The sequence below is a fragment of the Protopterus annectens genome, chromosome 1.part1, assembly GCF_019279795.1.
Source record: "Protopterus annectens isolate FY-2018-M chromosome 1.part1, PAN1.0, whole genome shotgun sequence".
In the NCBI taxonomy this organism is placed as follows: Eukaryota; Metazoa; Chordata; order Ceratodontiformes; family Protopteridae; genus Protopterus; species Protopterus annectens.
This window is the reverse complement of record NC_056726.1, coordinates 823,449,211-823,474,761: the sequence shown is the minus strand read 5'-3', so window position 1 is coordinate 823,474,761 and position 25,551 is coordinate 823,449,211. Positions and strand designations below refer to the sequence as shown.

At 35.3% G+C, this 25,551-nt stretch overlaps 1 protein-coding gene across 1 annotated transcript in view; it reads left to right on the top strand.

Annotated features, from left to right (window-relative positions):
• The window catches only part of CA9 (carbonic anhydrase 9), a 733,318-nt gene that overhangs the window by 600,690 nt on the left and 107,077 nt on the right, over positions 1–25,551 (top strand). The window lies entirely within an intron of this gene.

Sequence of the window (25,551 nt, the reverse complement as noted above, 5' to 3'; positions counted from 1 at the left end):
ATTAAGTAATATACATTAACAATTATGCATTAATTTGCTGATAAGATTATAATCATATGGAATAAAGGCAAACTATTACAGTATAATAGATACTTAGTAGATGTTAAATACCGAGCATTTGAAGAGGTGCATTAATGGATTTGTCAGATGGACAGTAGGTCATGTGATGAATGCTTAGGAATTCATAGAAATGGAAGTGGGGAAAGGAACTACGTAGGGCATAGAAAAAACTGCAGGCATTGCCAGATCATAAAGAACACATTTTATAGTTATGCATTGTGGGAAGAATCATGGTTATATTGGGTTTCTGAGAAGGAAAAAAAGTTACAGTAATCATCCAGGCTGATATCTCTGTTTTTTCTACACCTCCCCATATTGAGTTTGGGAAATAAAATTAAGATGAACTGTCTGAGCCAACAGTATGATCCAGGTAGTAAATATTAATCCACTGAGATGATGCCCAGTAGCTTAAAAGCTCCATCTTCAAGAGCAAGTAATCACTTCCTAAGAGGCCATGAAGCATGTCTTCAGAGTATTTATCTCATCCATATCTGTACCATTGTCACCTCACAGTAAGATGCTGTCCGGTTCAATTCTCAGCTAGAGCATCTTCTGCGTGGAGACATGCGTGAATGGGCGTACCTTCATTGAAGGTTGTGCGTCAGGCCTGGCAAGCCGGTACGTAAAAATCAACTGCCAATCATTAGCGGACCGGAGTTCCGCTGTGGCGACTCCTGACTGGGAAAAAAAACGAAAGACACAAACAATCTGACTGAATACAGAACAGGATCAACCTCTCTGCTGATTACACAAAGATGGATACAGCAGTGGAGGATGGAAGGATGAGTCTGGTGAAGAGTTTGGAAAGGATGATGAAATAGGCAGAAATCTGGAAGTTCAGGTTCACTGTAAGCAAATGCAAAGTTCTGCACTATGGCCACAACAACGGTGTTGTGAATTATTAGTGGGAGGGTATGGAACAGATAAACAGAGCATGAAAAGGATCTGGGAAGTTCATCGCATCTGGACTACCGGGAACAAAGTCGGATGGCAGTAGCAGCAATAAGCAGAATAATAGGGTGCATCCTCAGAGGGTAGAATCCAGAACGATAAACTTAATACTCGCACCCTGCAAGGCATTGGTCACACCAAACCTTGAGTACTGAATACAGTCCAGAAAGCCATATCAGGATAAAAGTATCAGGCTGCTGGAAGGAAACCAGAGAAACGCTATCAAAAACATCTGTGGGATGGAGGGAAAGGAACATGATCAGACACTAAGACAAGGAAGGTTATCAGAAACATCTGTGGGATGGAAGGACAGGAACATGACCAGACGCTAGGATGAGGAACGCTATCAGAAATATCTGTGGGATGGAGGGAAAGGAGCATGACCAGATGCTAGGACCAGGAACGTTACCAGAAACATTTGTGGGATGGAGGGAAAGGAACATGACTAGACGCTAGGACGAGGAACGCTACCAGAAACATCTGTGGGATGGAGGGAAAGGAACATGACCAGACACTAGGATGAGGAATGCTACCAGAAACATCTGTGGGATGGAGGGAAAGGAACATAACAAGATGCTAGGATGAGGAATGCTACCAGAAACATCTGTGGGATGGAGGGAAAGGAACATGACCAGACACTAGGATGAGGAATGCTACCAGAAACATCTGTGGGATGGAGGGAAAGGAACATAACAAGATGCTAGGATGAGGAATGCTACCAGAAACATCTGTGGGATGTAGGGAAAGGAACATGACCAGATGCTAGGACTGGTAGAACTCTTCTCACTCGAAGAAAGAAGATATATGAGGACAGGATACTGGTGCACATAATTATGTTAGGAAGATGTCAAGGGATCATTCTGAACAGGAAGGACAGAGGCAGAAACAAGAGGAAGTGTATACAAACTACTCACCAAATCAATGACAGCACTTTACAGATAAGGATGTAAACCCATGGAATGGACTTCCAAAATAGGTGCTGGAAAAAATCCATAGAGGCATTCAAAAAGGGGAAAATATTGATGGAGGGGAGGTAAAATGTTAAATACACTTAAAATGGCAAACAGACTTGATAGACATTGTCTCCTTTTGGTTTTAAACAAGTGTAATGTAATAAAAAATTACCTTTATGTGCCTGTTCCCAGGTCTTCTTGTTCATCAGACTATAATACAGTTAGTCTTCCCAAGGGGAATGGCCATCAAAGCTCATCTAATCTGAATATCCCTCTTTTCTTTACATGGATAGGGGAATTTTGTCGGTGGTGAATAAGTTTAAACTCTCTGAATGCAATGGCTAGAAAAGCTAGGGAAAGTCATTGGGAGCCAAATACCTAATCCCAGACTGCACTGGAGATCTTCCTATTGTGTGTTCACAGTTCTGTCATCATTCACAGAATCCTAATGGGTATATATGATAATATCTTTTTACACTGTTCCCAAGAAATGTCTAGAAAGTGTATCTAATTGAACATATTTCCTAGCCCCTAATGTTGTGTGTTTAGCCTCCCAGAGGGGCTAATTCCTAAGCCTTAGGACATGGCTACTGAATGAAGAAGAAAGTACTGCCACATTCTAAGTTCTGTATAAATAAAACTGCACAAATATTCAGCATATGGTAACCCCCCCCCCCCCCATATATGCCCTATGCAATTCCTTCTAGAATATAAATCTTTTCTAATTTTGTGTGTCCGGTATATCAGCTTGTCTTCTACAAGCACCTCATTGGAATCCTACACCTGCTCTCTGTGCCATACGCTTTAATGGCTTGTTCTCTAACACTCCAGGGTCCTATGCAATCCATGTATTATTCTCTTTTTGGGCTCATTTCTCACCAGGTGTTCCACAATAAAGTTGTGGCAAAGCCATACTTGTCTAGGTGAGACTTTAGTCTGTATTGTTTAACAAAATGCCACCAATAGAAAGTAAGTCTATAGTTCAGGTATTTCTGGATGATCTTTCACTGCAGGAGTTGTTAACTTCTACCCTAGTCTAACAAAATGTGCATCCCATGGACTCCAGGCATAGCTTTTTGAAGGTGGCATATCTTATCTAAGAAGAAATTTGTGGGTAGACATCTGCATAAGAACATTAATTTGAGAAAGGTCAGCTTTTGCGTCTGAAAAAGAAGTTGCAAGTGTTTGCTTATGGAGCATCTCTCTTTTAGTTCCTCCCATAGGCCTTTCATTTGCAGTCAAGTATCTTGTGGTATTCCCTAGAGTGTTCATTCCTCAAGTAGCTGCACTCTTCACTGACCTTTTACATAACTATCTTGATGGTGACTCTTTGCTGCAGGAATTTTTCTTATTCGTTTGGAGTACAAGATTTTTGCCTTCAATACTCTATATTTTATTTAATTTAACCTTTTTTGTTAACTTGTCTTTCTCTTGTTAATGATTTTACTGCTCTGGAGCTTTTCTCCAAAGGCCTCCACTGAAAATGGACATATATCCAGTTGGACTCTCCCGGTTAACAAATGTAAAATAAAATAAGTAAATAAAATCAAACATAACACCAGAAGTACAAAGAAGTTATGCAAAAAAAGTATAGTCTTGGCTAAATGCTTAATTAAGTTACTTGCTGATAAGATACAATCATCTGCAAACTGAAGAATGTTAATGAGGGTGATGAGGGTTTAGGAAACCCCAGTGAAAGCAATTCTTGCACAGATCTGTCCCAGAACTTTATTCTGCCAAGATAAAAAGCATACAGAACAGGGGGCACTCTTTATTAATTCCACAGTGCAATCTGAAGGGTTTGGAGTACAGGCCATTGGTCAGTATCTGCTAGAAAAGGGAAGTGTATAGTAATTGGCATTTCTTCATAAATGAGTCAGTGATATCAAAGGCTTCCAAAGTTTCCCAAAGAAGTGAATAAGCTGAATAATATGCCCTTAAACCATCAAAGACCTGCTGATTTGTCTTTGTCCTTGTACTTACTGATCTGCTACTTATTCAAGCACAACCTCAGTAAATCTGGATCTCCCTGCTTCCTTTATACAAAGCCAAAGTGAGCAGTGTTAGTCAATGTAGGTAGACTCTTATCAAAACTTTTATGATAAAATCCCTGCAGAAATGTTCCTTTCCAAGGGTGGTGAAGATATAGATCTACCGTTTGCTATATTTGTATTGGTCAGGTTCGTTACTAAAATTTCAAGACACATAATTGTGACTCATCAAAACAGTAAAACTCAGACTTTTTAAAAATTGTTTTTTCTAGGTTGCGGAAGTTTCACCTTATACCCCCTGCCTCTATACATAGTACCTCCACTTTTGCTGCAGTTCAGAGTAAGGGCAACAATCAGATTTAAAAGAAGTGTGACTTTCAGACTTGAATGAGCTGTAGTTCTGTGACTCGAAATTATGACTAGAACCCACTGCCCATCAAAGAAGAAGAGGGAAGACCATCATGGCTACAGGAACTTCAGTGCTAATTCTTGTCCAAATCATTTGTCGGTTTAGTTTACATAATCCTTCTCTACTCATCTCAAATAAATATAATAAATGAAAGATCCCAGGCCTTTGACGTATGTGCACATCAAATGGGTTTGATACACCTCAGTAGACTTCCCTTGTGGTCTGTAATTCTGCTTCCCAAGTCTGGCAGCGAGGCATGGTGCAATTTGTAGCATTTTCCTTTCCTTAAGGAGGGATACCAGTCATATATGGAGGATTGTTCTCTTTCCAGTATAGTTGTTGCATCCATTCCCACCTTCACCAGTGGTTGGATTTAGGCATAATGAAAACAAGCTACAACGTGGGCCATCACAGTGTGATGGGACCCATCAGAATTTCAAACCTGTAAGGATTTTATACATACTAAGCTTGCACCCTCATTAGAGGCATACAATAAAAGTAACTTAAAAATCTTAGATTTTATCTCAACAATTATTAATAGCTCACCCTAGCATACTTCATACATATCTGTTATTTATAAAATTCTCAGAAATGATTTTAGCAAAACATATGTTTCTTTTTGGAATTATTCAAGTGAAGTTAACAGACAAGTATTCTCCAAAAAAGATAAAAAAACTTTGTTTACAGTCGGTGAAAGAATTCACATCTTCCCTATTCGGGCATGTATACACATGGAAATTTTTACATAGATGTTTTTTCACCCCACATAGACTAGCAATAATGTACAAGCAAGTTGAAATGAAATGGAGATGTGGACACCCTGATGCCGACTGGATGGGTTCACTTTATAATCTCGAAATACTGAACTCCTGAATTTCAGTATTTCAAAACCATAAAGTCAAACGTCCCAACTCCCGCAACTACACAATCACAAAACACAAAACCACGAACAGAAACACACCATACACCACACAACACATACATCATCCAACACGCATCACAACAAACAAAACACACACAAACACAAACAAACAAACCTACACTACATATAAGCAGGGGGGCAAGCCCCCCAGCACTCCCCCACACCCCCTACTTATATATACTAACTCCGTGATTGCACATACAGACACAGAAAGGAAACGCACACCCACACATCCTACAGTCCCTCGCACACTCACAAACATCACACATATACAGACATCAACACATCCAACACCCAAACTTTCACCTGCCTACCCTAACCCACAAGTACAACTGACAAACACATTCACACACACTCAAACCCCCACACAAAACCCTTACAAAACATTCACTTACCTTAAATTACACAACACCAGACACCATCCACTCACAACACCACACATAACGTACCATAAAGCCATAACCACGAATTTGAGATATTCGGATTTGTTGAATATGCACTTTCGCGATTTTAAAGGTTCGACTTTATAATTCTGGGATACTGAAATTTGGGATTTCAGTATTTCAAAATTATAAAGTGAACCCGACTGGATACATATGGTTGTTAATTGCAAAATAATTTCCCCATTTTGGTTAGACTTTAAATATCTTTGTAAAGCTCTGTGGAATAACTGTATAATTATTGACTCGCTTATCCTTTTCAGTGTTCCTGTTCCTGAAGTCATTCCTAAAAACCAAGCATTTTTACTATGATATATCCTCTCTATAGCAAGGAAAATTATTACTAAAAATTGGAAATCCCAATCTACTTCTGTCTTTAAAGTTGAGTTTATTTATTTTGTGAAATATATTTGTAAGAATGAGATTGCTACTATAAAAGCAAGGACTACTATCACAACCTATCATTTAATTGCTTGGATAAAGTTGTCTAATCTGTTAGAGAAATATTAAGTGTACTCCTATGTATATTGCTTTGTTAGTTGTTATGGACACTGTATATAGTTTATTCATTTTTTCTTGTTACTATACTGTTAAGTTATTGTGTTAAGAAATTAATAAAACATTTTGGAAAAAAAAAGAATTTCAGTATTTATTTTCACGTTACAGGTTTATTTTAATTGTAAATACTACGAAAATGACCACCACAGATACAAAAGTAGGAAAATGTAATATTCACTAAGCGCCTTGGCATAAAATGCCTTCCAAGAGTCTATTATTATAATTTTAAATATGCCCTCCCCCTTTCTTTAGTGCTTTAAATATCTCTTACAGAGGTGTCTTGTCATCTGCATTGTAACTACAGAAGCTACGTCTGATAATATTTCCTTAAGTGATAATATTAAAAAAAAAAACATTTCCCGAAATGATAACAGCTTTATAGTGTATGGAGATGGGTGATTATGCTACAGTATATTTGGAAAAGACAAATCAGTTAAGCTCTAGAGTGGAGTTACGCCCAATCTTAACAAATGTTTTAAGCACCCCCTCTTAAGTCATTAAGGTTGGATCTCAGCATAGGCAGTAACTTCTGGAAGTACTGACCAGCTAATGACAGTGGCAGAATAAAAGACTTGTTTCTGTCTGCTGTCTATACTGTTAACATGTCCCTGACTTCCTGTTATAAACTTAGCGAGTTACTAGAATAAGAGGATGTGTGTTCTCCTGCATATTCTGAAGGATACAAAGTGTGAAAATTTAAATGTATGTCATAAATTCAATCCTCAGTAATATGGCCAAAAAACACGGACTATATGAGGAACAGGCAAAACTTATGAGACAAAAATCTGGACATTCTGCAAAAATCTGGACAATTGAGAAGCAAGGGACTATGTCACACCACCATTGTGACAACACTCACTACTTGCTTTATGGCATTGAAAGCCAGCAAAACACTTAGCTTTTTAACTGTAGTTTGTAGTACATGGAGCAGATAAAGCTTCATGCACTACAAGGAATTATGATTGGATCACAGTTCCTAACCTACTATGATGTGTTGAAACCAGATAAAATCAATGCTACAATTAATTATCTAACTACCACATTAATCTTCTATTTAATGGCTCTGTGTTGGGATAGTTTTATTCTGATGAAGTCTCTTTTATGAGATGAAAGCACTCAATATTTTTATCTTTTAGGTTGTTTTAATAAATCTGTTTGAACCATTTCTGGACCCTCCATGTCATTGATTTTGTTTGGTTTCAAGTTTAGCTGGTTGGTGCTGCACCATTTGCTGTACAATAATGTGTTCTTGACATGGATGTCAAGATTCACCTCTCAGGCTTCACTCTCAAAGTGAATTTCTTGGCATTCACATCTCGACCACATAATAAGTCAGTTAGGATCGGTGACCCACTCATAATCCTCTATATTATCCATGTCCATTTTTTGTCCATTTTTGTAGGTTCATAGATAGTTACTAGGATCCAGGGGACTATTGAGGACTCTAACCCATATTCCCAGTTGCTCCAAAGAAGTGTCTGGTTAAGTGGCTTGCTAGGTCTTACAGCCAGCAGATGAGGGCTGCAGGAATCAAACCCTTTACCAAAGGAATTACAACTCACAACCTTAACCTGTGCACCAGTTGAGGAGAATAGATCCAACCTAATGACTGATAAATAAGAATAAGCACAGTTATCTTGGCTGAGGAAGCACCACTTATATTCTATTCCCTCCTATATAGGTTCACAGGCTCATAGGTGTTTACTAGGCTAACGACCACAAGGACCTTTTTAAGCCTAGCCATGCATCCCAATTCTCTGACAAGTTCTGATACCCTTGATAAGTTTAAGCATGGGCCTGAGAGATGAACCATTTACATTTTGCCTGTATGTGTCAGTCTCTGCTGCATCACTGTTCTGTCATGGAGGCCCTAAGGCTGCATCTGTGACTGGAACATTATCCATATACTGATGTATGTCTCACTTCAGTGTTTTCCATAGGCTGTCTAGTCCCAGGACAGGAGATAAGTCCTAGAAAATAGAACTAGCTATTAGCAGCCAGGGAGTATGGGACTGAGTGGCCACTGATGCTCTCCTGTCCTTGGGTTAAGGGACACATATTTGGTTCACTAAATGGGTGCCACCTAGTGGCAGCATGAGTTGGTTGAGTCCACACTGCCATACTGCATTGACAGCATACAGGCACGAGGAAACTGGTATGCAGAGGCATATTTTTCATCAGAAATGAGCAGTTATGGGCTCAGAGGAACCACAGAGAGGGTGCTTACAAGGGGAGAGGCTAGGCTGCCCATCACCACCAGCAAGCTGGTCCACTTTCTACCACCCAATTTTTACCAGAAAACTGAGGGCTCATAGGAGATCCTGAGTGTGAATGACTGGGCTATAGGACTGCCTCCCAGTCAGTGAGTACACAGCTCCAGTTTTGGAAGAAGGAATAGGATAGTTGGGTGAAGATAGGGGGTGCCATCAGGCATGGTCCAGGGGAAAAGCATAATAAAAAAGACCTAGAAAACAGAGAGGTAAAGGAAGAGAGAGAGAGAGAAGAAGAAAAAGACTTAAGAGGCAAACAACTAGCTTTCTTTCCAATTACCAGAAGAGGGACAGACTGTGGGTATAATAAGTAAATACATGAAGAATAGGCCTGGGCCCTACTTACAATGACAAAACAACAAGCCTGCTTATAATATGCTATCAGTGAGCTGCAGCACGCAAGCAGTAAATTAGATATAAGAACTAGATAAGTATACCACAGAAACTGTATAATTAAAATGTTTTCACATGTCACACTACTAGCATATGTGTTCCTCAGAGCTGGGATCAGACAGCTAGTCATTCAGCTTCCATCTTCCAGTCTCAGTAGTGTCCCTTCACAATAAATAATAAATAAAAACACCTAAGGGGAGTGAAATACCCTCCTCAATGTCTAAATCTGCAGTCTCACTTAATGTCCACGTAAATCAGAACAGGAGCACAACAGTACTAAAAGTACATGTCTCAAATCTTCTATAAGTAAACGTCCACATGCAACTGCTAGCGAACTCACTCTTCTTTCAGAAGTAAATTAAGTTTACCTCCTTTATGTACACTTATCTCACATGAAATCAACTAAAACCAAATGGAAACAGATCTCCCAAAAATGTAGCTTCAGTTATTGATAAGATTTTTTTCATTTCCTTATTTTAAGTAGTTTTTATAATAAGTACAGATTTCATAAACATTGCAGCATCCATTCTAATCTTAATGACACTGTTTACCTCCAAAACCTGGTTAAAGCCAATTACCAAAGATACAGTCATACTCCCAAATGCTTAATAATATACTCAGACTAAATAGAACCAACAAAAAAGAGGGTGGAGTTGCTGTTTTCTAAAAAAATGTTTTGTATCTCTCCACTTACTATGATACTATATGTAGTTTTAACATTGTTGAACTTCTCAGCTCACTGCACAAACTAAATGCTCACAAATTTCTAACCGTCATAGGTGTATACATACCACCTGGTAACAACATTCCCATCTTGGAAAAGATCCGCTCTTGCATCAAAGCCAACTTAAGACTGGAAGCCATACTTGCTGGGAGATGTTAACATAGACTGGCAAAATATAGCTCTAGAAAACCCAACAAATTCAATTCAGGTATATGGCTTCTTTCAACTGATCAAAACTCCAGCTAGAATTAACAAAGCCACATCTAAATAATCCACTTTAGACTGGATTTTAACATCCACTCCAAACAGTGTTGCCACAACTGACCACCAGCTAAGGTTCATCACTATAACACAGTCAGAAACTTCAGTGACCTCGGTAAAGAAACTTTTACTTCCCAGCCCGCTTCAGATCAACTGGGCTCCAATTAAAAGTCTTCCCCTCGATGAAGCAGTAGATGCATTTAATACAGTATTTCTAAATATCCTGGCAGGTGCTAGAACAAAAAGAATTTAAAACATGCCAACCCCTTGGTTACCTAAAAAAAAAAAAAAAGCAACTCGTAAAATCCTCTGAAAATCAATACATACATTGCTCAGTCCTGTAAAATCAACCTAACCCAGCTCATCCCCAACCAATAACTCCCAAAGCATTGCTTCACAGTTTAACTCATATTTTATAAATACAGTAACATCCCTCTTACAAAACAAAACTACTGCAAATACAGCCATCCTACGACAATCACTGAAGCCACAACAGACCTTCACTGCCACTTTTGTACCAGCATCTGCAATTAAAAAATACTTAACTAACTTTAAAACAACAACCACTGCCCCTTCCATCCGAATACCTTAAACTCACTTCAGACAGTCTTTCATATCCCTGTCTCAATTGTACTAAACCACTTTGTCCAAGAAATGTATGTCTCCACCTTATGAAAAAAAATCTATATAATACCCCCCCCTCCTTAAAGGCAGCTCATTAACCAGTCTCACAAACTGTAGACTAATAACTGCCATTCTTTCACCCTTATTCAAAATCTTGGAAATATCTATTTATACTCACCTTACTACATATATTACTTCTGATAACATCCTCTCTCCCTCACATAATAGTGCCTGACAAAATAAGAGTGTAGCCACTGCCCTTCTAATGTTCACAGATGTAATAAATCCAATAGACATTCAGGTCTTCTAACCTCAGCCTATTTCTGGATCTGTCCAAGGCATTCAACACAATCAATCATCAAATTTTCCTAACTAAACTCTCTTCCTATAGGCTATCATCCTCCTCTCTTAACTAGTTACTTTGTTACCTCACTAACAAGTCCCAAGCAGTGAAATGGCAAGATGATTTCTTCGCTTCCCTTCCTATATCCATCAGAGTCCCACAAGGTTCCATCCTAGGATCATTACTGTTTAACATATTTATCAACAATCTAAACATAGTAGCCAAAGAGGCCACCATAGTACAATATGTTGATGGCTCCAGTCTAATATGTGCTGACAGGACATTACCCATGCTCCAAATGCTCACCCAAAAATCCTTCCTCTTTGTACAATCTTAGCTCAATGAGTCACAACTCCTCCTGAATAAAAAAAAAAATATATATATATATATATATATATATATATATATATATATAAACTATTACAGTTCACTCCCCCCTCCGACTCTCCCTTCTCCCCAAAAATACCTTCAATATACTGTCATCCAACAAAACCAATTAAGAACTGGTATCTCACACCAAATTATTAAGTGCAATTATAAACCACATGAAATTTGATCTCCACAATCAGATGGAGACCATTGATCTCTAAAGCCATAAAAAAAAAAAAAAAACACATCAAAAGCTAGGCTGCATCTGTAGAGTGAAACACTACCTTACTAGCTATGCTAGACAAAACACAGGTGCTTCTTTTCTACTCCACCTTATTATATGCCTCTCCTATCCTACCCAACTTCAACACCTCTTTCTCAGCCAAACTACAATGTTTCAATAAAGTAGCCAAATTTGCAACCAACCAGCAATATAGATCACATCACTGGCTTTCTCTAAAACAACTAAACTAGCTCAAACTAAATAATTCTCTGTTGTACTCGCAATTAATTACAGACTTCAAACTGCTGCACAACCCTGAAAAATGTCCATTTTTTCACTCCGTTATTCAACCTTATACTAACAAAGAGATCTCTATGCTCCACTGATAAATAATTACCTTCCATAACTAAACCTAACAACAATGCAGGATACTGCCTATATTCACACTGCATTCCTAGTAGCTTTAATACCACCCTGCTCCACTTAGGAATAGTCTGTAACCTAAATGCCAACTGAAGCAACACCTAATAGACAAATGGCTCTGCACCTGGTTAAACTGGTAATAATATATCTGTATGAATTAATTCCATAACTCTCTGCTCACCCCACAAACCTTAATGTACTACTATCACTATACCCTACTAACTTGTTTTTCTATGTCCAGGATTTTGAACAAGTCTATATAGTAACGAATATTCTTACGTAAAACCTGACAATCTGTGCATACTGATGATACTGCACAGCGTATACCTCCTTGTATTTAAAAAAATGTATTCATATACAACCCAAGTAACTTGTTATTTTTAATCAATCAAACATGTTTGTAAATGATGTAACTATTGCTAAGGATGTCTAAATATTGGAACTGTTGCTCATGAATGAAACTGACTGTAAATAATGAAACAATGCAAACGATGTCCGATAATGGAGCTTTTCTCCAAAACCCTCTACTGAAAAGGGCATTGCTAAATTGGACTTTCCTAGTAAACAAATGACAATAAATAAAAATAATAAATAAATAAAGCATGGGTAATTGTTGTGTTTAGTAGACTTGGCTATTTTGTGATTTTAACTGCTAAATGCAATCATAAAAGAAGGGAGTGGTCAAAATAAACGCATGTTCACCCAGCTTAAAACACTGATTTTGTTTCCCCAGGGAACTAAACCTAAGTGTACCTCCACATTTATACTAAACAGCAATATTACTGAATTTCAAGGAATGGAGAAATCCTGAGACACTGCATTCTTGATCTTTAGATACAAAAACAGATAATCCTGAGATATTGCAGTCTTGATCTTTAGATATAAAAATAAGGAATAGCACACTAGTGATTGCATGTTCATTATAAGATAGTAGGCTATACAAAGCAATCTGACCAGAGGCCATGAATGCCTTGCTAATAATTGTCCTCAGGCTCTACCACCCTTTACATGGAGGGTAAAGCCTGTAAGACTTAGGATAAATGTAATGGTACCCATCCAGTTGTCCAAGCTATGTTTCAAGACAACAAGAAATCACATTGTTTAACATGCAGGGGAAGCCTATTATTGAGCAATAGGAGGTGCTGGGTGATGAGCCTATAGTTCCAGCCTTTTTTTTTTTATTATTCATTTTCTGATAGAGGCTGAGATGTCTTATAGTACTGGCTGCACTATTCAATTTATCAAGAACAAAGAATGTTAAGAATAATAGGATCCCTAAGGGCACGGTGGCAGAGGTAAAGATCTACCCTCAGGAGCCTGTACATCACAGGGTACAAGGACCAGTATGTGCTGGTAGATAAGATTTTTGAGACTAGAGACCCTTTTAATAGGAACCTCTGTGTTTTTTTATTAATTTATTCAACATGTCTAGCTAAATACATGCCAAAGGGTGCATTCTATTCCATAACAGGTCTCACTAGACCGAATATGCAGTACAAATGACTTCTTTGGTTTTGAAGAAATGCCTTTGGCAATTAGTTGCAAAATACAGATGAATTTCCTAACTACAGTCACTGCATAATGATCAAAGGGAAGGGAGCTCTCAACCCCAGTGCCAGCCCAAATAACTGTCTCACTTGTTAAGCGGGTATTGTCAGTGCAGGAACATGCAGTATATTGCCGTTTCCTGAAGGGGAAAATACTACTTTTCTTGGTGTTTAGTTTAAGCTCTTTTTCTGGGCACGTAGGTGTTGAGTCATGTTAATTAATTTTGCAGGATATATGTTTATTTGGGAGAATTTACTACACCCATCTTGCAGTCATCAGCAAATTTGGTTAGCAATTGCTGTTATCAATATAAGCTCAAAAATAAATGGCAAGCTAGAGGGAACCTGACACAGATTCCTTGGAGATACCACTTAACACCTTCTTTCTGACTAAGGAGGTGGCACATACTTGGACAACGTTATGTGCTTTCTTTCCTCAGACCAGTTAGATATTCTTCTTACCACATAGGGGTCAATGTTTAAGGCCATTTCCTTATTTCCAATTCCATCATGTGGTATGGTTTGAAATACTTTGGCCAGATCAAGATATACAGCACGGACAGTGTGACCACTGTTTACTACCTGAGTGACCTTCTTAAAGAAGCTGACAAGATTTAGCAGAAATGGCTTACCCTTCGCAAAACTGAATTGTTTTGAGTTGAGCCTAATCAGATTTTTAATGCGGTGATTCATGAGGCTGATGATGATGTGCTCCGTAGCTTTATAGATAACACTCATAAGGCTGATGGATCTGTACTTTCCAGGGCTGGAAATAGGTTTACCCTTGCTGAGGGGCATTACTACAGTAGTGTGCCAGGAATCAGGGACATAACTTTAAGTTAAACAGTTTAAGAAGGGGATCAGCAGCTGTGTATTTGACACTGTTTATTAGACAACCCGTTATATTGCCAGGACCCACAGAAGAAATGTTTTTGGTCTTTAAGAGTGATGGTGATCCTTAGTGATGGGGGCAGTATCTTGGGGGTGATTAGAATTGGAGTAGTAGTTTCAAGGGAGAAATTAGCAGCAAACTTGTTTGCCATCATGTTTTCTCTTTCTTTTGGGTCTAAGTTGTTGGTTACATTGTAGAAAAGTTTGGGTCGGTGTTGTGAATTATTTCTTATTTTTCTAATGTAATAGGAAAAGGACTTATACTTATCCTTTGCTTCAGTTCCTGGCCTTCATTTATTGGAATCCTTGCTAGCTTTGATTGTTGCTTTCAGTTTCTTAGTGAGTTTTTTATACAATTTTGTTGCGGGGGAGGAATGGATTCTAACCCTATTAAGCACTTTAAGGAGTTTCTTCCTTCTGTTATATAGTTTGTTTATATCAGTTCACCGCCAGATTAGTTCATTCTTAAATTAACCTCATATTTAGTTCTGGAAGAGACTGCTTGGCAAATGCATTTGACCAACTGGGCATAAAAAATCCTCAGCATAACTGGCTGCATACTCTGGGTCAACTGTGGAGTTATTGTGGTAAATTTAAAATTTTGTTGTGTAATTGTATGAAGTTTCTGAAGCCTCTAAAGATGATGGAGTTTGTTACCTGGAGATGTTCTGAGGGTAAAGGTAAAAAGTTGGTAGTCTGATTTAACTAATGAGGAGCCGACTATGGGGAGTGAACAGATTAGAGCTAAATTTGTGAGAACCAGGTGTAGAATGTTACCACCCCTAATAGGTTTGAGTACAAGTTGATCTAGACATTGTGTATTTACCCAGTCTAAGAATCATTGTGCATACCATACATTGGAAGTATAGGCACTCCAGTCTATGGATAGGTAACTGAAGCTGCCAAGGATTAATGAGCCATTGCTTATAGGAATATCTCTAGGAATGCCAGGGATTTTTCATGATCATCTGGGCTCATGGACTATAACAAGCTGTAAATTGTAAGTTTGACTTCAAAAAGTCAACTGTAGTTCTATGAATATCATTTTTGGAGAGATAGTGCCTCTGAGGAACATAAAGACTGCACCACAATTACCAATGGGTTTAAAAATGGTACAAATGGTAGGCATAAAAGCCAGGCACAAAGTAGGTGCCTTCTTTTGACTTGAACAATATTTCTGTAACAAGACATACATCTACACATACTAGATGCAGAAGTACTTCTAAATTTGCTTTCACCAAGGAGATCTATAAACTATAGTATAAGTCATTCAGTGATTCCAAGCAATCAGTAACGGAGGTCCAGTGTTGCAAAGGGTCTGAGTGAACACAAAATACCCATTTTTCAGTATTAATTTGATTTAAGCTTATAGAGAATAACTGTACGTCAGAGGCACAAAGGGTAAGGTTTAATTATTCAAGGTACAAATACCTGTCCAGATGAGTGCATACCTGTAAGGAAAAAGTTAAAAAGAAATTATTCAGAGTGTATAACAGGCACAGATGCAGCAAAATTACCCAGTAGTTGATATTCATCCATTTGTCTGTTGTTTAGGGATGAAAGCAGGGTAATAGTATAACTGACAGAGAGCTATCGAACGCTATCGCAAATAAAGTCAAGCAAGAAAAAAAGCTCACACTGCTGCATGAACCACTCTCCTTGGGAAAAAATATCCAAGTCGAAAGTTATAGCCAAAGGGCATCATATCCTACTATCTCACATCACTACCTGCTGACAGCATTACATTTCTTTTTTTTTTTAAACAAGTTTATTGTTTTTAACATACAAAATAAATATCATAATAATTTTATACAAGCAATTAAAATAGAAATAGTTATAACATTCAATAAAATAACCAAAGTATTTACAAAGACATCCACTACAAATCAAATCAATTGATTAAACTATAATGTCATGCTATTGAGACTAAGATTTTTTTAACAGGTTTTGTAAAGTATCCCATATAATATAATAAGATGTTTTTCTAGTAGTTCTTGATTTTATTGTCATCAATTCCATATGACACACTTCAGTCATAACATTTTTAAATTCATTAAATGAAGGAGGGGTATCTGAAATCCAATTTCTGGTTATTATTTTTCTAGCCACTGCTAGAATAGACCATAATAAGGGAAGTTTAACTTTTTTAACACTTTTAGGAACAGGTGTGTTAAATAATATAGCAATAACCCACACCTGGGTGTGGGTAATGCTAAATTTACCCACGGTTGGCGTGGTTGGCGACCAAACAAAGCCAACCGTGGGTAAATTTAGCATTACCACCAGAAGTGGGTTATTGCTATTATGACATTATTTAAGAAAAGAAACTATTACTTTTCTTAAATAATGGCATAGTATATTGCCTGTTTACTGCCCTTCCGCAGATGTCTGGCATCCGCGGCAGTTCTGATGTACTGCGCGCCTGCGCAGTACATCAGAGTTGAGCAAAAACGGAGAAAGCAAGCTTTCCGTTGCTTTTTCAGTGTTCGCTATGTTAAATGAGTTTAACATAGCGAGACAGTTTTAAAAAAAGCAAAGAACATCTTCTTTGCGTTTTTTAAATTTATCTCGCTATGTTAAACTCATTTAACATAGCTATAAAAAGCAACGGAGATCTTGCTTTCTCCGTTGCTTTTTTTTTAAACACTGTCTCGCTATGTTAAATGGGTTTAACATAGCGAGACAGCTTTAAAATAAGCAACAGAGATCTCCGTTGCTTATTTTAAAGCTGTCTCGTTATGTTAAACCCATTTAACATAGCGAGACAGTGTTTTAAAAAAACGAGTTATACTAATGGAAAAAAGTCCGGGCGACCGGACCTTTTTCCATTAGTATAACTCGATTTACAACAGGCACGCTGGCCAATCAGCGTGCACGTTTTGGGGGGGTCATGGTATAATATAAGTGATTTAGAAACAATGAAATTATCTGTGAAAAGGGCCTGCAAAAAATCATTGATTAACTTCCAATATTCCTTCAATTTTATACAGTCATAAAACATATGTGCCCAATCAGCATTTATTTCTACATTACATCTTTTACATAAGTTGTCTTTATTATTTATTTTATTCATCATTAAAGGTGTATAGAAGGATCTATGTAAAAATTTCCAAGTAAAAAGTCTCCAATTAATGGAAGAAGTAGTTTTATAAGCAGATTCCAATATATATTGTTTATCTTGTTGCTTTGGTGATTCACCATTAATGGAAATGAAATAATTCCAATAGGTATCTGAACTGTAATGAGTTTCTTCTCTGATAATTTTATGTATGTATGAGAGCTTACCTTTATCAGAAACTCTATGTTGTAAATTTAATATCAAGTAATCAATCAGTATTGGAACAGATTCTTTAACTGTTAAAGACATTAAATCAATTTTATTAATAAGATGTTGTCTAAAAGTCTGAATTTCTAACCAACATGTTTCTCTCAAATCAAATTCTTGCTTTAAGAAGTCTAAATTTTTTACTTTATTATCAGACAGCAACTGATACCAATACTTTAGATCATTCTCTGTGACTAAAAGAGTTCTTTCAGAGGTGGTTGACAAAATCATACCTTGTGTATACATTATAGGGAATAGAATAAAATTCCATTCCTTATACTTAGGATGCATGAATATAAAATTACGATAACTGATACTAATGTTTAATGGGTAACTAACTATATATTTTGGTGTAATGGATGAAGTACAAAATTATTTTAGTAACCATAACATGTTGTTATTTACAATAATATTTTTATGTATTAAAGAGATTTTCATGAAGTGAATGCTAATTAGTTCCCAGTAATCTTTCCATCTTGCAACATATGACTGATCTATTAACAAAGTAATAACTTTTATAATAGAAGAAATAGTATATAAATTAAAGTCTGGAAATGAAATGCCCCCTTGAGACCAACTATTAGTATGTTTCTTTAATGCAATCGTAGGTCTATTAGGTGCCCATAAGAAATTTAACATTAGTGAATTCAATTTCTTAATAATTATTTTTGTAGGTGGGAGTATTATTGATTGTATTAAGTATAATATCTTAGGGAATACTATCATTTTAATAATTGTGAGTCTCTCTTCCATGGTAAAAAACATATTGTTCCAGCTATTGAAAAGATTTTGTATATTAAGAAGACAGGTGCTATAATTATTATGTATAATAGATTTGATATCTTTAGTTAATATTGTACCTAAGTAAGTTATCTGACCTGAGTTGGGTATATATTTGTTAAAATCATTAATGAGGAAATTTTTTCGTGTGTATATTGGTAATATTTTAGTTTTTTCTTCATTGAATATTAAACCAGAGATATTTTTAAAATCCATCATTTTATCAAATAAGGACTGCATAGAAGAGTTAGATCCAGCTGATGTAATTAGAACATCATCTGCAAAAAGTTGAATTTTAGATATTGTACTTTCATCTATATCAAATCCTTCTATATCAGTACTGTTTCTGATCAAATTAGCCCAAGGCTCCATTATTAAAGTAAATAATAATGGAGAGAGTGGACACCCTTGTTTTGTACCTTTTAAAATGGGTATTTTTTGTGAGACATATGTTCCTATCTTAATGTAAGCCAATGCACCTTTATATAGATGTTCAATTAGATTTACAAATGCATCTGAGAAGTTTGTGCACTTCAGTAAGATAAACAAGTAGTCCCAACTTATTGAATCAAATGCTGAACTTATATTGAGACTAATAAATGTTAAATCTTTCTTTTTCCTATTTGCAAAATCAATTAACGTTAAAGTTCTCCTTATATTATCAAAAGTATTTCTATTTACAATAAAGCCTGTCTGGTCTATATCTATAATGCCTGGGATGATTGTCTTTAATCTATCAGCAAAAATACTCATAAACATTTTATAGTCAACATTAAGTAATGAAATAGGTCTATATGAAGTGCATCTGGTTGGGTCTTTATTGGGTTTTAAAATTGGTGAAATAAATGTGTATTGCCAAGATGGGGGAGTTGTTAACTCATTTTGGGCCAAAATAAAAACCTTATGTATTAATGCATAAGTACTTTTGGGAAGAATTTTATAGATCTCTGGTATAATACCATCATCATCACCTGGTGCTTTGTTTGATTTAAGCTTGTTTATTTGTGTAATAACCTCTGTATATGAAATATTTTTATCCATTAGTTTAGTCTGTTGTTTATTAAGTTTTTTGTTCATGTTTGTAGTTATAAATTTCTTTATTTTATCTTTAGGCTCCATGTTAATGTTATTATGATTAATTTTGTGAAAGTGATTTCTAAATTCATCTAATATTTCTGGTAAACTAGAAACATTCTTATTTTTCCTTGGAGAGAAAATTTCTTTGATATGATTTTGTTTATTCAACCTTTTTGTTTTATTTTTAAGTCTATGTAAGTATTTGGGACTTATTGAGTAAGACAAAAACTTATATTTCTCTAATGTTATTTTAACTTTATGAGTTAAAATTTCTTTGTATTTCTCATTTAATTTATTTATTTCTTCAATGACTTTGTTGTCCATAATATTTTCTTTATTATTATGTTTGTATGAGTCTAATTTGCTTTGAATATCTAGTAATTCCTTGTCCCAATATTTCCTTTTATTATTATACCATCTGATACTTTGTCCATATAAATATGATTTTAAAGCATCCCAAACATAAACAATGGAGACTTCAGGTGTATTGTTTAAGTCTAAAAATGTTGCACTTCTGAAAGTATATAATCTTTATAGTCTTTTAGTTGAGTTAAGTATGCTGGTATCCTTTTGATCTGAACATTGTAAGTACTTTTTATCATAAACTCAAAGACAATTGAATTATGATCTGATATAGGACACAAAATGATTTTAGAATTAATTGAGTCTGTTACCATCTGGTTAGAAATAAAGACTCTATCTATTTTTGAATAAGTTTTATATCTGTTAGAAAAAAAGTGTATGGTAATGATTTTGAATCTATCTGATTATTAATATCATTCAAATGATATAAATTAACAAAATCCTTTAAATGTTTTGCATTAGATGTAATTTTCCTTTTTCCTATAGTAGTAGTATCTTTTTCATGTAGGATACAATTAAAGTCACCTGCTAAAATAATATCTCCTATAGAAAATGATATGATCTTATTGAGATGGTGTTTCACTGTATTAATGCCAATTCCTGGAATCCAATATACATTGATTAATGTATATGTCTTTCCATTAATCTGTATTGTAACCATACAAAACATTCCTTTATCATCTTTATAAGACTTAATAGTTTTAGGTATGGGCATACTTTTATTCCATAAAATAGCCACTCCTCTTTTTTTCTGAGTGTGTTCTGAACTAACCAAGACTGTATATTTATTAGTGGCTAATTTATCAATATCCTTTTTCAGGAGATGTGTTCCTTGAAGGAATACTAAGTTGGCCCTATGCAAATTAATGTATCTCATTAAACTTGCCCTTTTACATGGGTTATTCAGTCCATTAATGTTTAAAGAAATTCCTTTTAGAGAAATCATTTAGCTTTTATAAACATATAAAACATATAATCAGAATAACAATTAACAAAATAAATGATATTATACCTCCTCCTTTAGGTGTACCATTAATTATAGCTGTATTTATTGAAATTCTTATGGAATTTTGTATAAGCTTCATTTTTATTTGTAGTGACAATGAGTTTATAAACTGTGTTGTGGATGTCAGAACTATATACAAACAACAATAAACAGGTGAAAATAATATTAAGATTAAACATTGCACCCAGCCTGGAGTTAAGAACTCCAACTTTGAGTAGCACATACCACTCAAGTTATCCCCCTATCCTAAGCAGCAGTACCTCAGCTGCCACCATATCAATTCAATACTAACTATTATTAACTAAAGTTAACCTCATTTAATTAGATTATCTAGTAAGACAAAACTAAACAATTTATAAATCAGCTTCATATAAACAAATAAGAACATTTAGAAACAGCTCATATTACTATGTACATCTATTTTGTAAAATACACTCATAATCAAAATCGCATTCTAATAAACTTGATAATGGGAACCGAGAAGAGAGAGAGAGAGAAAGGAAGAGAGAGAGAAAAAAAAAAAAAAAAAGGGGCATATCTATATATTAGTTTATTAAAAGTTTGTAAAAATAAGTTCTTATGTTCATTTGGATTCAATAACTTAGGCTATTATGGTTCAGACATTACATATATTAGGGTATTCCTACTTTCTGCCATAGAAATGCAGTTAACAGTTTTAAAAACGTTAAATGACTTGCACCAAAGCTTTCTTCTCATACTTATTATTGTCAGTAAATAAAATATTTATACTCATACATATGTTTACAAATCATACTGCACAGCAATGTAAATTCATACTTATACATAAATCATTGTGAAGAAAGCCATCTGTATTTTATATATCTGAACTGCTGCTTTAAAATGTCACATGACAGTTTCTTCTAAGATATAATCATAATGATACTTGTACTTGTCAATTAGATAAGTCAAATGATTTATAACATTATATATGTTTAAATCATAAGTATTTATATACAATAATATGTTGCAGTCATGTAAGCTTTTCAAAAACATGTGTATATATGTTTTACCTTCAATGCCTTCTAAAATATTTCACTTGCTTACTATGGCATACTGAATCATTTAAAATCATTATAAGTTTCATATTTTATAAATTACATCTTAAATAAGTAAGTTGTTATAAAGAATAACTCACATTTAGATGTCATAAAGTTCGTTTTTCATCACAAAGTCACATTTACAGCAGTTCTACTTCCTGGAACAGTGTTCTTCTTGAATCTGCGATGTGTCAGTGTGAAATCAGGGGTCAAAGTTCAAAATGACTGCATTCAGCTTCTCTGCGCGTATTCTGAGTGTTGAAGCTTTTAAAACAACTCTAGGACACTATTCACGAGGTAACCCATATCCCAAATTGTCTCCCTTAACATTCTGGCGGGAATTTTAGTAAATGCAAGTGACTGACATTCATTTAGTAATATAAATGAAACTAAACAGTGCAAAACCTTCGTGAAGTATTTTACAAGTCATTACAGTCTCTATGACAGTGAAACCAAGCCTACAGTTATTTAACATATTATACAACTTATTTTATATGCCCCATTTCATTTTCTCATACAAATCTTATTATATACATATATCAGTATTATCAGAAGCATATAACTGTACTTATAAGAGAGAAAGAGAGAGAGAAAAAAGAAAAGGAAGAGAGTAGAGAAAAAAAAGAAAGAGAGAGAGAAGAAAGAAAAAAAGGAAGCTACAAAGAGTATCTACAAAGAAATATTACTTGCTGTTTGTATTAATAAAGTTAAACATGAAACATATTACTTACAACTATTTTAGTTCTAATTATTTGTAATTATATCATGACATATTATTTGTAATCCTGTATAAGCAATAAAGTCATGGTATAATATTTAGCAACAGTGTTTAAACAGCATATATAGTTTTAAAGAACTAATAAGTTATTATTTCACTTTTCCATATTTTTCATCATACTTCTCTCCTTGTCCCTCCCAACCCCTCACTAAATGCATAGTTTAAAAAGAATGCCATTATTTAAAACAAGAAGAGAAAGAAAATGTATCAAATTACTAACCTTAGGTCTCTTTATCACAAAGAGAAACAAGTTGATTGATAGCATGTTATTTGTTACTCAGAGAGTTTGACTATTTATGAAACAAAAACAGTTCTTTGCACACAGAAAAATAACTTTGAATAAATCTTTAAAATATTTGTGGCTTTCTGGAGATGCAGTAACTGTATTTGAAGAGATTAAGAGAGAAGGAAAGAAAAATATAGAACATGTCATTTGTTTTTTAGTCTTTTTTGCTTCTCTGAAGTCTTCCAAGAAGTTCCTGTTGCCATCCTCTTTCATGAAGGACTTGCCCATTCCATATCTTCTATTTTATCTAATATCTTATTTTTTTTAATATACAGCAAAGCAGAGTCTAAGTCTTCAAAAATTCTAGGGCCATCAGGTAAAAAGATTTTTAGTTTGGCAGGAAATAAAAGGTAAGTTTTGAACTGTGCTTTCTTAAGCTCTCTTATTAATGGCAAAAAAATTTTCTTTTAGTTATTACCAAGGAAGAATAGTCATTGTCAAAACGCACAGTTGCCTCATTAATTTTAATAGGTGCTTTAGCCCATGCAGATTTTAATACCATCTCCTTGTCATAAGATGATAAAAATCTTACTATAACTGATCTAGGATACTTTTTGTTAGAGTTAAAATTAGATAAGGACCTATGGGCTCTTTCAATACCTAAAGAAAATGCTTCTGACAAGTCTAAAGTTTTGGGAAGCCAAGTATTTAAAAAGGAAGTAATGTTGTTACCTTCTATATTTTCTGGCAGTCCAAAAATCCTAATATTATTGCGTCTAGATCTGTTTTCCAGGTCATCAAGTTTGGATTGTAGGTGTGTGTTCTGCTTCAGCAAAAACCTCAATGTTAATTTCTTCTTCCTGGATTCTGTTCTCCATATCATTAACAGTCTCTTCTATGCCTGTAATCTGAGTCTTCTGTTGTTGCAAGTCTTGATGTAACAAATCCATTTGTTTTGTAGTTTTTTCTATGTAGTTATCAATTTTAGTATCCAGTTTGCCCATTTTGGTTGTTAGTTGCTGAATAGTAGATATCAGAGACTGACGCTCTTTCTTGATGCTGGAATCCTGACTGTTTGCCTTACTGGAACTCATTTTAAACAGAGGTGATGAAAGAGAAATTTCCAAGATGATTTCTGACAGGAAAATTATTGAAATTTTCTTTCTTTTTTAGATATTATTCAAGAAACTGATATTCCAAACGTATTTAGAAAGAAAATTATTTCATTAGTTGATTTTTAAAGTAATTATTTCCTGTCAGTGCAGTTAAGTTGGTGGAGCTGAAGAAATCTGCTGCTATCCTGTGTTCATCCTTGGCCACGCCCCCCAGAGCATTACATTTCTGCTAAGCCATTTGTACTGCATATTGATCACTTATCACTGCAACTACAGCTTTCATTAGCTCTGCCTTCTCATGCAATCATTCTATTATTGTAAGCACCATTACTTCTTCTTCTTCCTCTTGGAGCTTAATCTCCTCACTTCAGGGTCACAGTAGCTTGAAACTGATTTTGAAAAAAACAGACATTTTTGCTAATGGGTTGCAATCCCTTGTTGCTATCCTAGAGCTTGATTATACAATTTCATTCTATCAATTCCAGTTTTGAAGGTCTTCTGAATTGCCTTCCAATCTTTTGTGACAGTTGGTGGTGTTCTTTTGCCTGATGAATGTGGCAGATAGTCAGCAATTTCTGATCAATCAAATATTTGTGGTACAGTGCCCGATACCTTACTACACAATCATCATTTTAATTTTTGTGTGTCTTGATGTATTAGTACTGAGAGGTCGTTTGTTGACTGTTTGCTGGCTTTATTTTCAGGTTGGGAAGCTACACGCGCAGTCATCACTATCTCGTGTTTTTCCTTTTATGACACTCAGGTAACACCCTAAAAATCAATAAATAACAGCAAGAAGAAGACATCTGCCAGTTTTCAGGATTGCTTTATATGCTTAAATTATATGCATTTACTCTGGGGCAAAGGGGCTCTCTAGCAAGCAACACCATCAAAGTGTATCCCTATGTACAGTTCTAAAAAAAATGAAATTTATTGTCATAGTACAGATGCACTATCTGCACAGTGCTGTCATCTGGCTAACCTTAATTGCTGGGGTCCTTTCATAAAGACATCCAGGAAGGTTTAAAATTATACAACACCGGAACCCAACATTTTTTTTTAAAACTACAGAATGATCTTTAGACAACAGCCCTTATTCAGTAAGGACCTGCTAGAAACTAGTGGGTATGACCACAAGCTTAATCTTCATGACATGATATTTAAATTTACTCTATTATTTTTTTAAGAAAAAGTCAAGAAGCCCTTGTTATAAGTGCAGCCTCTGAGGTATGGAGTGGGATTATGATTAAGAACAGTTGCAAATTTTTTTTATGGAAACTATGAGAACTCATGAGATTAATACAGGTAGAGGAGTTATAATGCTGTAGGTGGTTGTGTGACTGTGAAAGCTGGAGCAGTTGGGTATTTCTTCATGCCACTCTACTAGCATAAAAAAAAGAACAGAGTAGGCAAACAATGGGATACACCATAGTGAGAGCAGTTACCGTATGGATCACAGGATGACTACACT